At 49.1% G+C, this 14,213-nt stretch overlaps 1 protein-coding gene and 1 pseudogene across 1 annotated transcript in view; both read left to right on the top strand.

The window, feature by feature from the left end:
- SARS1 (seryl-tRNA synthetase 1) overlaps positions 1 to 14,213 on the top strand; it is a 272,219-nt gene that overhangs the window by 129,840 nt on the left and 128,166 nt on the right. The window lies entirely within an intron of this gene.
- Positions 13,804 to 13,922, top strand: LOC135052250 (5S ribosomal RNA; annotated as a pseudogene).

A 14,213-nucleotide genomic window follows, 5' to 3' on the forward strand; every position in this document is an offset into this window, starting at 1 on the left:
AGCTTGCACATTCTGTGGCAGACCTGCCACAGCCAAAATCTGTAAAAGCCCATTCCACAAGGAAGGTGGGCTCATCTTGGGCGGCTGCCCGAGAGGTCTCGGCTTTACAACTTTGCCGAGCAGCTACTTGGTCAGGAGCAAATACGTTTGTAAAATTCTACAAATTTGATACCCTGGCTGAGGAGGACCTGGAGTTCTCTCATTTGGTGCTGCAGAGTCATCCGCACTCTCCCGCCCGTTTGGGAGCTTTGGTATAATCCCCATGGTCCTTACGGAGTCCCCAGCATCCACTAGGACGTCAGAGAAAATAAGAATTTACTTACCGATAATTCTATTTCTCGTAGTCCGTAGTGGATGCTGGGCGCCCATCCCAAGTGCGGATTGTCTGCAATACTGGTACATAGTTATTGTTACCAAAAAATCGGGTTATTGCTGTAGTGAGCCATCTTTTCTAGAGGCTCCTCTGTTATCATGCTGTTAACTAGGTTTAGATCACAAGTTATATGGTGTGATTGGTGTGGCTGGTATGAGTCTTACCCGGGATTCAAAATCCTTCCTTATTGTGTACGCTCGTCCGGGCACAGTATCCTAACTGAGGCTTGGAGGAGGGTCATAGGGGGAGGAGCCAGTGCACACCAGGTAGTTCTAAAGCTTTACTTTTGTGCCCAGTCTCCTGCGGAGCCGCTATTCCCCATGGTCCTTACGGAGTCCCCAGCATCCACTACGGACTACGAGAAATAGAATTATCGGTAAGTAAATTCTTATTTTTGTTTGGTACGGCAGGAGCTGGACAATGGTCACCAGGGCTGTGTTTGGCAGCCCTAAGCTTTATTTGATTTATTTTTATAGTCTTACTATGTTTTTTGAGTGATCTTTCCTAACAGCGTCTTACACGCATATTAGAAAGAGTCGCTCCAACAACTCTCCTCCGGGTCGCAACAACGCTTACCCACGGTACAAGTGCTGTCTCGGCGGGCGTGTGTGTCTGATATAACTAGCAGGTCCAGCAGACGTTTCCAGGCTGTAGCCGGATCACGGGGAGAAGGTAAGGCATCGATTCCACTTAGAAGGGGAATAACGGACACAGCCGCACTGTTTTGGGAGGAGACTACCAAACAGTAGCTGGCGCGCCACCACCTCGGGTGCTCTAGCGCTATGCTCTAGGGATCATAAGGCGCCAGGATTAGTTGAGGTTGCGATCCCTAGGGTCGATGTCAGCAGTGGGGAGTCAGACGCTCTCCTAGTCGCCCCTCCCCCCAGTTCATGACCAGTTACCGTGCATCTCCCGCCATGAACTTATTGCCTCACTTCCATCTCATACGCTACCACGAGGGGACTCGGTCGCAGCACAGGCCGCTATGTCTGTATACACTAAGGTTTACCGCTAAGAGACTGGGTCGCAGGAATGAGCGTCTGCATGCACTAACGTTCACTGAGCGTCTGTGTCCACAAATAATGACCGGAGCGGCAGTATACACTGTAGCGTCTGGATCCACTCAGCATTTCGCTAACGTATTGATCGATCCTGGAAGTGGGATGAGTCTCCCTTTATCCCACTCTACTGAGTACGGGTTATACAGCACTAAAATTCTATCTACTTTTGTTAGTATGAATAGTTAACTTTAGTGGTTTTCTTCGCAATGTGTCTGAATACTTTAAAGATCTGTATAGAACAGAATTCAGTTATATGTACTCCTACATGCTATGAGATGTGTTCGTAGTTGATAATCTGCTCATATGATGTATATGTGTGTGTATATATGGATATATATGTATGTGTGTGTGTATATATATATATATATATGTATGTATATGTGACTGACTGCTAGTGTGATGCTGATTTAATAATAATGATTGTCTGTTGATACTTTTGATCCTTAATGCAGACGCATGGGAATGGTCACACATATCACTTTAGAGAAAGGTGATTACAGTCACAAATTGTGTAGTACAATGTGAAAGTCCTGAGTATTTATCATGTCTAAGAACAGCATACACTGACAAAAACACTCATATGTTGTTGTTTGGCAAAAACTGTAATATCCTCTATGATCTGGTACAGGATTGTTGTGTGTAAAAATGTATTTACTGTTTAGCATAATACATTCCTGATTATATCAGGTATAGATAGACCCATTGAGGCAATGTTTTGCACAGACCTTGTACAGTTTAGCTGAAATGTTAATTTCTCTGACGTCCTAGTGGATGCTGGGAACTCCGAAAGGACCATGGGGAATAGCGGGCTCCGAAGGAGGCTGGGCCCTCTAGAAAGATTTATGACTACCTGGTGTGCACTGGCTCCTCCCACTATGACCCTCCTCCAAGCCTCAGTTAGATCTTGTGCCCGGCCGAGGTTGGATGCACACTAGGGGCTCTCCTGAGCCCTTAGAAAGAAAGTATAGATTTAGGTTTTTTATTTTCAGTGAGACCTGCTGGCAACAGGCTCACTGCAGCGAGGGACTAAGGGGAGAAGAAGCGAACTCGCCTGCTTGCAGCCGGATTGGGCTTCTTAGGCTACTGGACACCATTAGCTCCAGAGGGATCGACCGCAGGCCCAGTCCTTGGTGTTCGGTCCCGGAGCCGCGCCGCCGTCCCCCTTACAGAGCCAGAAGCAAGAAGAGGTCCGGAAAATCGGCGGCAGAAGACATCAGTCTTCACCAAGGTAGCGCACAGCACTGCAGCTGTGCGCCATTGCTCCTCATACACACTTCACACTCCGGTCACTGAGGGTGCAGGGCGCTTGGGGGGGGCGCCCTGAGCAGCAATAAAAACACCTTGGCTGGCAAAAATACCACAATATATAGCCCCAGAGGCTATACATGTGGTAAATACCCCTGCCAGAATCCAGAAAAAAGCGGGAGAATAGGCCGCGGAAAAGGGGCGGAGCTATCTCCCTCAGACACACTGGCGCCATTTTCTCTTCACAGTGCAGCTGGAAGAAAGCTCCCCAGGCTCTCCCCTGTAGTTTTCAGGCTCAAAGGGTTAAAAAGAGAGGGGGGGCACTAAATGTAGGCGCAATATTGTATATACAAGCAGCTATGGGGGAAAATTCACTCGGTTATAGTGTTAATCCCCACATTATATAGCGCTCTGGTGTGTGCTGGCATACTCTCTCTCTGTCTCCCCAAAGGGCTTTGTGGGGTCCTGTCCTCAGTCAGAGCATTCCCTGTGTGTGTGCGGTGTGTCGGTACAGCTGTGTCGACATGTTTGAGGAGGAGACTTATATAGTGACAGAGCAGATGCCGATAAATGTGATGTCGCCCCCTGTGGGGCCGACACCAGAGTGGATGGTTAGGTGAAAGGTATTAACCGACAGTGTCAACTCCTTACATAAAAGGGTGGATGACGTAACAGCTGTGGGACAGCCGGCTTCTTAGCCCGCGCCTGCCCAGGCGTCTCAAAGGCCATCAGGGGCTCAAAAACGCCCGCTCATTCAGATGGCAGACACAGATGTCGACACGGAGTCTGACTCCAGTGTCGACAAGGTTGAGACATATACACAATCCACTAGGAACATCCGTGACTTGATCCCGGCAATAAAAAATGTGTTACACATTTCTGACATTAACCTCTAAAAATGGGTTTTTATGTTTGGGGAGAAAAAGCAGGCAGTATTTTGTTCCCCCATCAGATGAATGAATGAAGTGTGTGAAAAGCGTGGGTTCCCCCTGATAAGAAACTGGTAATTTCTAAAAAGTTACTGATGGCGTACCTTTTCCCGCCAGAGGATAAGTTACGCTGGGAGATATCCCCTAGGGTGGATAAGGCGCTCACACGGTTGTCAAAATAGGTGGCACTGCCGTTTTAGGAACGGCCACTTTGAAGGTACCTGTTGATAAAAAGCAGGAGCCTATCCTGAAGTCTGTATTTACACACTCAGGTACTAGACTGAAACCTGCAGAGCGTGCTGCTGCAGCGTGGTCGGTGACCCTGTCAAACATTGCTAACATGAGAACATATTAAAGACGTCGTCTTATATATGAGGGATGCACAGAGGGATATTTTGCCGGCTGGCATCCAAAATGAATGTAATGTCCATTCTGTCAGGAGGGTATTAGAGACCTGTCACTGGACAGGTGATGCTGACTTTAAAAGGCGCATAGAGATTCTGCCTTATAAGGGTGAGGAATTATTTGTGGATGGTCTCTGGGACCTCGTATCCGCAGCAACAGCTGGGAAGAAATATTTTTACCTCAGTTTTCCTCACAGACTAAGAAAGCACTGTATTATCAGGTACAGTCCTTTCGGCTTCAGAAAAGCAAGCAGGTCAAAGGCGCTTCCTTTCTGTACAGAGACAAGGGAAGAGGGAAAAAGCTGCACCAGTCAGCCTGTTCCCAGAATCATAATTCTTCTCTCGCTTCCTCTGAGTCCACAGCATGACGCGGGGGCTCCACAGGTGTAGCCAGGTACGGTGGGGGGCCGTCTCAAAAATTTCAGCGATCAGTGGGCTCGCTCACAGGTGGATCCCTGTTTCATTCAAGTAGTATTTCAGGGGTACAAGCTGGAATTCGAGATGTCTTCCCCCCGCCGTTTCCTCAAATATGCCTTGCCGTCAACTCCCTCAGGCAGGGAGGCTGTGCTAGAGGCAATTAATAAGCTGTATTCCCAGCAGGTAATACTTAAGGTGCCCCTACTTCAACAAGGACGGGGTTACTATTCCACACGGTTTGGGGTACCGAAACCGCATGGTTCGGTGTGACCCTTTTTTATATTTAAAATCCTTGAACACATACATAAAAAAATTCAAGTTCAAGATGGAATCGCTCAGGGCGGTTATTGCAAGCCTGGACGAGGGGGATTACATGGTATCCCGGGACATCAAGGATGCTTACCTGCATGTCCCCATTTACTATCCTCGCCAGGAGTACCTCAGATTTGTGGTACAGGATTACCATTACCAAGTCCAGACTCTGCCGTTTGGACTGTACATGGCACCGAGGGTGTTACCAAGGTAATGGCCGGAATGATGATACTCCTTCGAAAAAGGGGAGTTTTTAATGATCCAGTACTTGGACAATCTCCTTATAAGGGCGAGGTCCAAGGAGCAGTTGCTAGTCGGGGTAGCACTATTTTGGAAAGTGCTACAACAGCACGGTTGGATTCTAAACAGTCCAAAGACACAGCTGTTTCCTACGACACGTCTACTGTTCCTGGGGATGGTTCTGGACACAGACCAGAAATAAGTGTTTCTCCCGGAGGAGAAAGCCAAGGAGCTGTCATCTCTAGTCAGAGACCTCCTGAAGCCAAAACAGTTATCGGTGCATCATTGCACGCGAGTCCTGGGAAAAATGATAGCTTCCTACGAAGCAATCCCATTCGGCAGGTTCCATGCAAGAACTTTTCAGGGGGACCTGTTAGACAAGTGGTCCGGATCACATCTTCAGATGCATCGGCTGATAACCCTGTCTCCAAGGACCAGGGTATCTCTACTGTAGTGGCTGCAGAGTGCCCATCTTCAAGAGGGCCGCAGGTTCGACATACAGGACTAGGTTCTAGTGACCTTGGATGCCAGCCTTTGAGGCTGGGGGGCAGTCACACAGGGAAGAAGCTTCCAGGGACTTTGGTCAAGTCAGGTGACTTCCCTACATAAATATTCTGGAACTGAGGGCCATTTACAATGCCCTGAGTCAGGCAAGGCCTCTGCTTCAAAACCGGCCGGTCCTGATCCAATCAGACAACATCACGGCAGTCGCCCATGTAAACCAACAGGGCGGCACAAGAAGCAGGATGGCGATGGCAGAAGCCACAAGGATTCTCCGATGGGCGGAAAATCATGTGTTAGCACTGTCAGCAGTGTTCATTCCCGGAGTGGACAACTGGGAAGCAGATCTTCTCAGCAGACACGACTTCCACCCGAGAGAGTGGGGACTTCATCCAGAAGTCTTCCAAAGGATTGTACACCATTGGGAAAGGCCACAGGTGGACATGAAGGCGTCCCGCCTCAACAAAAAGCTATAAAAGATATTGCGCCAGGTCAAGGGACCTTCAGGCGATAGCTGTGGACGCTCTGGTAACACCGTGGGTGTACCAGTCGGTTTATGTGTTCCCCCCTCTGCCTCTCATACCAAAGGTACTGAGAATAATAAGAAGGCGAGGAGTAAGAACGATACTCGTGGTTCCGGATTGGCCAAGAAGAGCCTGGTACCCAGAACTTCAAGAAATTATATCCTGCAGCAGGGGCCCTGTCTGTTCCAAGACTTACCGCGGCTACGTTTTGATGGCATGGCGGTTGAACGCCGGATCCTAAAGGAAAAGGGCATTCCTGAGGAAGTCATTCCTACGCTGATTCAAGCCAGGAAAGATGTAACTGCAAAACATTATCACCGCATATGGCGGAAATATGTTGCTTGGTGTGAGGCCACAAAAGGCCCCAACAGAGGAATTTCAACTAGGTCGATTTCTGCATTTCCTACAAGCAGGAGTGTCTATGGGCCTAAAATTAGGCTCCATTAAGATACAGATCTCGGCTCTGTCGATTTTCTTCCAGAAAGAATTAGCTTCAGTACCTGAAGTTCAGACATTGTAAAAGGAGAGCTGCATATTCAGCCCCCGTTTGTGCCTCCAGTGGCACCTTGGGATCTCAACGTGGTGTTGAGTTTCTTAAAATCACATTGGTTTGAACCACTAAAAACCGTGGATCTAAAATATCTCACGCGGAAAGTGGTCATGTTATTGGCCTTGGCTTCGGCCAGGCGTGTATCAGAATTGGCGGCTTTATCATATAAAAGTCCTTATCTGATTTTCCATATGGATAGGGCAGAATTGAGGACTCGTCCCCAGTTTCTCCCTAAGGTGGTATCAGTTTTTCACTTGAACCAACCTATTGTGGTGCCTGCGGCTACTAGGGACTTGGAGGATTCCAAGTTACTGGACGTAGTCAGGGCCTTGAAAAATTATGTTTCCAGGACGGCTAGAGTCAAGAAAATTGACTCGCTATCTATCCTGTATGCACCCAACAGGCTGGGTGCTCCTGCTTCTAAGCAGACTATCGCTCGCTGGATCTGTGACACGATTCAGCAGGCGCATTCTGCGGCTGGACTGCCGCATCCTAAATCAGTGAAAGCCCATTCCACAGGGAAGGTGGGCTCATCTTGGGCGGCTGCCCGAGGGGTCTCGGCTTTACAACTTTGCCGAGCTGTTACTTGGTCAGGGGCAAACACGTTTGCAAAATTCTACAAATTTGATACCCTGGCTGAGGAGGACCTTGAGTTCTCTCATTCGGTGCTGCAGAGTCATCCGCACTCTCCCGCCCGTTTGGGAGCTTTGGTATAATCCCCATGGTCCTTTCGGAGTTCCCAGCATCCACTAGGACGTCAGAGAAAATAAGATTTTACTCACCGGTAAATCTATTTCTCGTAGTCCGTAGTGGATGCTGGGCGCCCATCCCAAGTGCGGATTGTCTGCAATACTTGTAAATAGTTATTGCTAACTAAAGGGTTATTGTTGAGCCACCTGTTGAGAGGCTCAGTTGTTTTCATACTGTCAAACTGGATATAGTATCACGAGTTGTACGGTGTGATTGGTGTAGCTGGTATGAGTCTTACCCGGGATTCAAAATCCTTCCTTATTATGTCAGCTCGTCCGGGCACAGTGTCCTAACTGAGGCTTGGAGGAGGGTCATAGTGGGAGGAGCCAGTGCACACCAGGTAGTCATAAATCTTTCTAGAGTGCCCAGCCTCCTTCGGAGCCCGCTATTCCCCATGGTCCTTTCGGAGTTCCCAGCATCCACTACGGACTACGAGAAATAGATTTACCGGTGAGTAAAATCTTATTTCTTATTTCTCTGATGTCCTAGTGGATGCTGGGGACTCCGTAAGGACCATGGGGAATAGACGGCTCCGCAGGAGACTGGGCACATCTAAAGAAAGATTTAGGTCTATCTGGTGTGCACTGGCTCCTCCCCCTATGACCCTCCTCCAAGCCTCAGTTAGATTTCTGTGCCCGGCCAAGCTGGATGCACACTAGGGGCTCTCCTGAGCTCCTAGAAAGAAAGTATAGTTTAGGTTTTTTATTTTACAGTGAGACCTGCTGGCAACAGGCTCACTGCAGCGAGGGACTAAGGGGAGAAGAAGCGAACCTACCTAAGTGGTGGTAGCTTGGGCTTCTTAGGCTACTGGACACTATTAGCTCCAGAGGGATCGCACACAGGACCCGACCTCGTCGTCCGTTCCCGGAGCCGCGCCGCCGTCCCCCTTACAGAGCCAGAAGCAAGAAGGTCCGGAAAATCGACGGCTGAAGACTTCTGTCTTCTCCAAGGTAGCGCACAGCACTGCAGCTGTGCGCCATTGCTCCTCATGCACACCACACACTTCGGTCACTGATGGGTGCAGGGCGCTGGGGGGGGGCGCCCTGAGCAGCAATATTAACACCTTGGCTGGCAAAACTGACACCATATATAGCCCCAGAGGCTATATAGGTGTAAATTACCCCTGCCAGAATAACACAAAAAGCAGGAGAAAGCCCGCCAAAAAAGGGGCGGAGCCATCTCCCTCAGCACACTGGCGCCATTTTTCCTCACAGCTCCGCTGGAAGGATCGCTCCCTGGCTCTCCCCTGCAGTCCTGCACTACAGAAAGGGTAAAAAAGAGAGGGGGGGGCACAAATTTAGGCGCAGTATAATATATATATGCAGCTATAAGGGAAAACACTCTTTATAGGTGATATCCCTGTGGTATATAGCGCTCTGGTGTGTGCTGGCATACTCTCCCTCTGTCTCCCCAAAGGGCTTTGTGGGGTCCTGTCCTCTGTCAGAGCGTTCCCTGTGTGTGTGCTGTGTGTCGGTACCGCTGTGTCGACATGTATGATGAGGAAAATGATGTGGAGGCAGAGCAAATGCCTGTAAATGTGTTGTCACCCCCTGAGGGGTCGACACCTGTGTGGATGGACTTATGGAAGGAATTACGTGACAGTGTCAGCTCCTTACATAAAAGGTTTGACGACATAGGACAGCCGGCTACTCAGCTTGTGACTGTACCAGCGTCTCAAATGTCATCAGGGGCTTTAAAACGCCCGCTACCTCAGATGGCAGACACAGATGTCGACACAGATACCGACTCCAGTGTCGACGACGATGAGACTAGTGTACCCTCCAATAGGTCCACCCGTTACATGATTGAGGCAATGAAAAATGTATTACATATTTCTGATAGTACCCCAGGTACCACAAAAAAGGGTATTATGTTCGGTGAGAAAAAACTACCAGTAGTTTTTCCTGCATCTGAGGAATTAAATGAGGTGTGTGAGGAAGCCTGGACTTCCCCCGATAAGAAATTGATAATTTCTAAACGGTTATTAGCAGCGTACCCTTTCCCGCCAGAGGATAGGTCACGTTGGGAAACATCCCCTAGGGTAGATAAAGCGCTTACACGTTTATCAAAACAGGTGGCACTACCGTCTCCGGATACGGCCGCCCTAAAGGATCCTGCTGATAGAAAGCAGGAGGCTACCCTAAAAGCTATATATACACACACGGGCATTATATTTTGTGACCAGCGATTGCATCAGCATGGATGTGCAGTGCTGCTGCTGCGTGGTCAGATTCCCTGTCGGATAATATTGATACCCTGGATAGGGACACTATTTTGCTGACAGTAGAGCATATAAAAGACGCTGTCTTATACATGCGTGATGCACAGAGGGATATTTGCCGGCTGGCATAAAAAATAAGCGCAATGTCCATTGCCGCCAGAAGGGGGTTATGGACTCGGCAGTGGTCAGGTGATGCCGATTCAAAAAGGCAGATGGAAGTTTTGCCTTATAAGGGGGTGGAACTGTTTGGGGATGGTCTTTCAGACCTCGTTTCCACAGCTACGGCTGGGAAATCGACATTTTTGCCACAGGCTACCCCACAGCAAAAGAAGGCACCGTATTATCAAGTACAGTCCTTTCGGCCCCATAAACACAAGAGGGCTCGAGGCGCATCCTTTCTGCCGAGAGGCAAAGGTAGAGGGAAAAAGCTGCAACATACAGCCAGTTCCCAAGAGCAAAAGTCCTCCCCCGCGTCCGGTAAGTCCACAGCATGACGCTGGGGCTTCACAGGCGGATCCGGGTACGGTGGGGGCCCGTCTCAGAAATTTCAGCACACAGTGGGCTCTCTCACAGGTGGATCCCTGGACCCTTCAAGTAGTATCTCAGGGGTACAGGCTGGAATTCGAGACGTCCCCCCCCCCCCCCCCCCCCCCCGCCGTTTTCTAAAATCTGCCTTACCAGCAACTCCCTCTGCCAGGGAGGCAGTGTTGGTGGCTATCCAAAAACTGTATTCACAGCAAGTGATTGTCAAGGTACCCCTCCTTCAGCAAGGGAAGGGTTACTATTCCACAATGTTTGTGGTACCGAAACCGGACGGTTCGGTGAGACCCATCTTAAATTTAAAATCCTTGAACACTTATATCAAAAGGTTCAAGTTCAAGATGGAATCGCTGAGGGCGGTTATTGCGAGCCTGGACGAGGGGGATTACATGGTCTCCCTGGACATCAAGGATGTCCCCATTTACCCTCCTCACCAGGAGTACCTCAGATTTGTGGTACAGGACTGTCACTATCAGTTCCAGACGCTGCCGTTTGGGTTATCCACGGCACCGAGGGTCTTTACCAAGGTAATGGCCGAAATGATGATACTCCTTCGCAAGAAGGGAGTTTTAATTATCCCGTACTTGGACGATCTCCTGATAAAGGCGAGGTCCAAGGAACAGTTTGTAGTGGGGGTAGCACTTTCTCGGGAAGTGCTACAACAGCACGGCTGGATTCTCAATATTCCAAAGTCACAGCTGGTCCCGACGACACGTCTTCTGTTCCTGGGAATGATTCTGGACACAGACCAGAAAAAAGTGTTTCTTCCAGTGGAAAAAGCCGAGGAGTTGTCATCTCTAGTCAGAGACCTCCTAAAACCGGGACAGGTGTCGGTACATCAATGCACACGAGTCCTGGGAAAAATGGTAGCTTCGTACGAAGCAATTCCATTCGGAAGGTTCCACGCAAGGACTTTCCAGTGGGACCTGTTGGACAAATGGTCCGGGTCCCATCTCCAGATGCAACAGCGGATAACCCTGACGGCAAGGACCAGGGTGTCGCTGCTGTGGTGGCTGCAGAGGGCTCATCTACTAGAGGGCCGCAGATTCGGAATACAGGACTGGGTCCTGGTGACCACGGATGCCAGCCTTCGGGGCTGGGGCGCAGTCACACTGGGAAGAAATTTCCAAGGACTGTGGTCAAATCAGGAGGTTTCGCTTCACATAAATATTCTAGAGCTAAGGGCCATTTACAATGCCCTAAGCTAAGCAAGGCCCCTGCTTCAGAACCAGCCGGTACTGATCCAATCAGACAACATCACGGCGGTCGCCCATTTAAACAGACAGGGCGGCACAAGAAGCAGGAGGGCAATGGCAGAAGCCACAGATATTGCGCCAGGTCAAGGGACCCTCAGGCGATCGCTGTGGACGCTCTAGTAACACCGTGGGTGTACCAGTCGGTTTATGTGTTTCCTCCTCTGCCTCTCATTCCCAAGGTACTGAGAATAATACGAAGGCGAGGAGTGAAAACTATACTCGTGGTTCCGGATTGGCCAAGAAGAGCTTGGTACCCGGAACTTCAAGAGATGCTTTCAGAGGACCCTTGGCCTCTGCCGCTCAGACAGGACCTGCTGCAGCAGGGGCCCTGTCTGTTCCAAGACTTACCGCGGCTACGTTTGACGGCATGGCGGTTGAACACCGGATCCTGAAGGAAAAGGGCATTCCGGAGGAAGTCATCCCTACCCTGATCAAAGCCAGGAAGGATGTCACCGCAAAACATTATCACCGCATTTGGCAGAAATATGTTGCTTGGTGTGAGGCCAGGAAGGCCCCAACGGAGGAATTTCAACTGGGTCGATTCCTGCATTTCCTGCAAGCAGGGGTGACGTTGGGCCTCAAATTGGGGTCCATTAAGGTCCAGATTTCGGCCCTGTCGATTTTCTTCCAGAAAGAACTGGCTTCACTGCCTGAAGTTCAGACTTTTGTCAAAGGAGTTCTGCATATTCAGCCTCCTTTTGTGCCCCCAGTGGCACCTTGGGATCTCAATGTGGTTTTGGAGTTCCTGAAATCACATTGGTTTGAACCACTTAAGACTGTGGATTTGAAATATCTCACGTGGAAAGTGGTCATGCTGTTGGCCCTGGCTTCGGCCAGGCGTGTGTCAGAATTGGCGGCTTTGTCCTATAAAAGCCCTTACCTGATTTTCCATATGGATAGGGCAGAGTTGAGGACTCGTCCTCAGTTTCTCCCGAAGGTGGTATCAGCGTTTCATTTGAACCAGCCTATTGTGGTGCCTGCGGCTACTAGGAACTTGGAGGATTCCAAGTTACTGGACGTAGTCAGGGCCCTGAAAATTTATGTTTCCAGGACGGCTGGAGTCAGGAAAACTGACTCGCTGTTTATCCTGTATGCACCCAACAAACTGGGTGCTCCTGCTTCTAAGCAGACTATCGCGCGCTGGATTTGTAGCACTATTCAGCTGGCGCATTCTGCGGTGGGACTACCGCAGCCTAAATCTGTAAAAGCCCATTCCACAAGGAAGGTGGGCTCATCTTGGGCGGCTGCCCGAGGGGTCTCGGCTTTACAACTTTGCCGAGCTGCTACTTGGTCAGGGGCAAACTCGTTTGCAAAATTCTACAAATTTGATACCCTGGCTGAGGAGGACCTGGAGTTCTCTCATTCGGTGTTGCAGAGTCATCCGCACTCTCCCGCCCTTTTGGGAGCTTTGGTATAATCCCCATGGTCCTTACGGAGTCCCCAGCATCCACTAGGACGTCAGAGAAAATAAGAATTTACTCACCGGTAATTCTATTTCTCGTAGTCCGTAGTGGATGCTGGGCGCCCATCCCAAGTGCGGATTGTCTGCAATACTTGTAAATAGTTATTGTTACACAAATCGGGTTGTTATTGCGAGCCATCTGTTCAGAGGCTCCGTTGTTATCATACTGTTAACCGGGGTTCCTATCACGAGTTATACGGTGTGATTGGTGTGGCTGGTATGAGTCTTACCCGGGATTCAAAATCCTTCCTTATTGTGTCAGATCTTCCGGGCACAGTGTCCTAACTGAGGCTTGGAGGAGGGTCATAGGGGGAGGAGCCAGTGCACACCAGATAGACCTAAATCTTTCTTTAGATGTGCCCAGTCTCCTGCGGAGCCGTCTATTCCCCATGGTCCTTACGGAGTCCCCAGCATCCACTACGGACTACGAGAAATAGAATTACCGGTGAGTAAATTCTTATTATTATTAACACATGCTGCTCACTGATTGTGGTATATCCCCAACAGCGTCTCGAACAAGACAAGCTGATGACCAAATGTAAACAAATCATAGACTTCACAGGCTACACATGATAATCATCAGACGATGAGAGCTTTATATACTCTACTTTAGCATACGAAGAACAGGTAAAAGATATCGGTTAAATAAATAAGCTGAATAAATGAGAGCAAAAATAGGCTAGTCTGTCAATAGAGGCAGCAAAGCCGGGGGTAAAAAAATAAGGCAATTCTGTTTAAAACGTCCCAAAAGACCCACCTGAGTCAAAAACAGCCTCTGCACGAGGGCAGAATTCAGGAAAAAAGTTTGGGTTACAGCCAATAAAGTAGAGTGCACGGTAAATGGGATTCCAATATCTTTTTCAAACTAGGGACTGTTTACAAAAAGGAAGTGCCTCCCAAAATAGATATGCATATCATTTGATAATGCAAAAATCTATAGGGCCTCTGCCATGAAAAGAATAAGACCATATTGTCTTTGTCTGGGGCAGTCATAGGCCAGCAAGGACTTCACCTTGCAATCTACAGCTACACCATACTGGATAAACCCAATCTCATTAGATTTTGGAAGCTAAGCAGTGTTCGGCCTGGTTAGTTCCTGGAGGGGAGACCACCTTGAAATACCAGGTGCTGTAGGTACATTAGGCTGAGGTACCGGGGGTCAGGTTTCAGCGCCTGCAAGGGAGTAAGAATCCCATATAGCTCATATGGACACTAAGGTTCTAGGGCATCAGCATAACAATCGCTGTTCAAGAACAGTTTGGTTCACATACATGGGAAGCTGATTCAGAATCTAAGAAGGTTCGGGAAATTTTTGCCTTGGCTGGAAGTTTCTGTTTGAGTTAACAGTTATTCCAGAGTCTGAAATAGACTCCAAGAAGGTCACGTTTCCTTCCACATAACCCCAAGTCTAGGGGTCTGGTTTGGCCT

Source organism: Pseudophryne corroboree, chromosome 2, assembly GCF_028390025.1.
Source record: "Pseudophryne corroboree isolate aPseCor3 chromosome 2, aPseCor3.hap2, whole genome shotgun sequence".
Classification (NCBI taxonomy): domain Eukaryota; kingdom Metazoa; phylum Chordata; class Amphibia; order Anura; family Myobatrachidae; genus Pseudophryne; species Pseudophryne corroboree.